This window comes from Penaeus japonicus, unplaced genomic scaffold, assembly GCF_977035675.1.
Source record: "Penaeus japonicus unplaced genomic scaffold, GWHDUDI00000001_assembly GWHDUDI00000033, whole genome shotgun sequence".
NCBI classification, from domain to species: domain Eukaryota; kingdom Metazoa; phylum Arthropoda; class Malacostraca; order Decapoda; family Penaeidae; genus Penaeus; species Penaeus japonicus.
The window spans coordinates 22819204-22821703 of record NW_028234435.1 but is presented as its reverse complement, the minus strand read 5'-3'; positions in this window follow the sequence as shown (position 1 = coordinate 22821703).

Sequence of the window (2500 nt, the reverse complement as noted above, 5' to 3'; positions counted from 1 at the left end):
GGAGGGGGGTTGGGGAGGGAGGAGACACTTCGCTAACACCTGGTGAGAGGGGGGAGGGAGGGAGGGAGGGAGGGAGGGGAGAGGGGAAGAGGAGGAGAAGAATTCGAACAGACGTAGGTAGTACCCAAGCCATTGTTAAGGGTGTAGCTAAAAGTGCTTGATTATAGACCCTTCATTGACTCTTGAAAGGGGCGATTGAGACAAATGGGCTTAAGAGTGTTTGGGGATTTGATTTGCTCTTTTTTTTTTTTTTTTGATGGGGAGAAGGGAGGATGGCGAGGAGGAGAGGGTAGGTAGGAAGGGAGGGAGGGAGGATGGTAAGAACATGGAAAAGTTGATGAAAAAGAAAGAGAAAGACTTTTGACTTTGACTATGACTTTGACAAGTTTATTGAGACGGGCAACTTATTTCTCAGAGAGAGAGAGAGAGAGAGAGAGAGAGAGAGAGAGAGAGAGAGAGAGAGAGAGAGAGAGAGAGAGAGAGAGAGAGAGTGAAAGAGAGAGAGAGGGAGACAGAGACAGAGACAGAGACAGAGACAGAGACAGAGACAGAGAGAGAGAGAGAGACAAATTCAGATAGAAAAGGCAGAGAAATATAAAAAAATATATATAAGAAAGAAAAAACAAGAAAAAACAAGGAAAGCAGAAGAACAGAAGAGAAGAGGAGAAAGCTAATATCGGTGCTCTATCATGCACACTAAAATCGCCATGAAAAATCTCATGATCTCAAACACTGACCGCCCTCTTGATTGATCTAGGCAGGCGGCTGTATGCAAATGAGCGTGTTGGCCAGTAACCTATTTTTACACGTGTGAAGATCGGGTGACAAAGGCACGGGGGAGGGGGGGGGGGTTAAGGAAGACATGGAAGGGGTGTTGATGAAGGAGGGAGGGAAAGGGGAGAAGGGTAGAGGAAGGAGACAGCTGAGGAGGAGGGGGTATAAAGGGGGGGAAGGGGGAGGGGATAGAGAAAGAGGGCAAATTGGGAGGAGAGGGTATTGAGGGGGGAGGGGAGATAGGGGGGAAGAAGACAGGGAGGGAGGGGGATAAGGAGGGGAAAGGAGAGGGAGAGAGGGGGGAGGTCATGAGTATGGCCGGGATAGAAGGGGTATCGAGGGGGGAGAGGGGTAAGAAACGGGTAGAGGAGCAGAGTAGAGGAGGGGGGATCTAAAAGGGGGAAGGACGATGAGGAAATTTGGAGAAGGCTCCATGAGTGGGGGAAGAAAAGGTTTTAAAAAAAAAGTAAGGGGAAAAAATATACTTTGAGTGGGGGGATGGGGAAGGGATGGGAGGTGGGCCATTGCGATGGGGAGGGGTAGAGGAAGGGTAAAGGGAAGGGGTAGGGGGGAGGAGAAGGAGGGAAACTGAAAGATTCTGACACAAAGAGGGGGAGGGGAGGGGGAGGGAAATAAGTTTAAAATAAGGGTAATGAACGAAGTTTTTGAGACGTCCTGTGCATTACCAATTGCTTTGTTGGATATTAATAGCCTTTCGTGATAAGCTCTTGGTATTTGCGAGAGAAATCTTTCCTTGCTTTTTCTCTTGCTGTTGTCATTGTTGTGGTTGTTATTTTTTTGTTTTTGTTTGTTTTTGTATCTTTGTGGAAACGTTTGATGAAAAGTCTCTGGATTGTGCAACGCTCAAGAAAATGCGTGTCTTTGTCTCTTTGTAGGAATTATTTGTTTCGGTTTTCAATTCTCTCTCCCTTTGGTCCTTTTTGTTTGTTTACTTGTTTGATTGTTTGCTTCTCGATCTCTGTCTCTCTTTGGTTGGAATGTCCTCTGATTGAAAGGAAGGAAAATGAAACTTTGCACAGTATTGCAACATCCTTTATAGAGGACGGCATTTTATCAGATATATTACGTAGACACAAGAGCATTGCCTGTAATAAGTACGATTGCAAGTTCTTTCATGGAGATTTATACATGTACCACTGTGTCTTATGTATATTTCTAGTATATCAATTGAGAGGCTCACCATTATGCATGTTTCATCATAAATGTTTGCCTCATAAATTAGCATGAACTGCTATGCAAACCATTTAGGCGTAGTGCTTATGTCTATTCATATGTATACACTATATAGTATGAATAAACTTTTCAAAACCATATCAAATCTCTCTCTCTCTCTCTCTCTCTCTCTCTCTCTCTCTCTCTCTCTCTCTCTCTCTCTCTCTCTCTCTCTCTCTCTCTCTCTCTCGCTCTTTCTCTCTCTGTCTATTTATCTCTCTCTTACTCTCTCTCTCTCTCATGCACACACACACACACATATATACACTCACATTTACCCCCCCCCCCCCACAAGCGAACACAACACTCCCACACACTTATACCTACACACACACAACACACCTACACACACACACACACACACACACACACACACACACACACACACACACACACACACACACACACACTCACACACACACCCAAACACAAACGCACAAACAAACACACACACACACTTCCACACGCACGCACATTCACACAGCATTAGCGC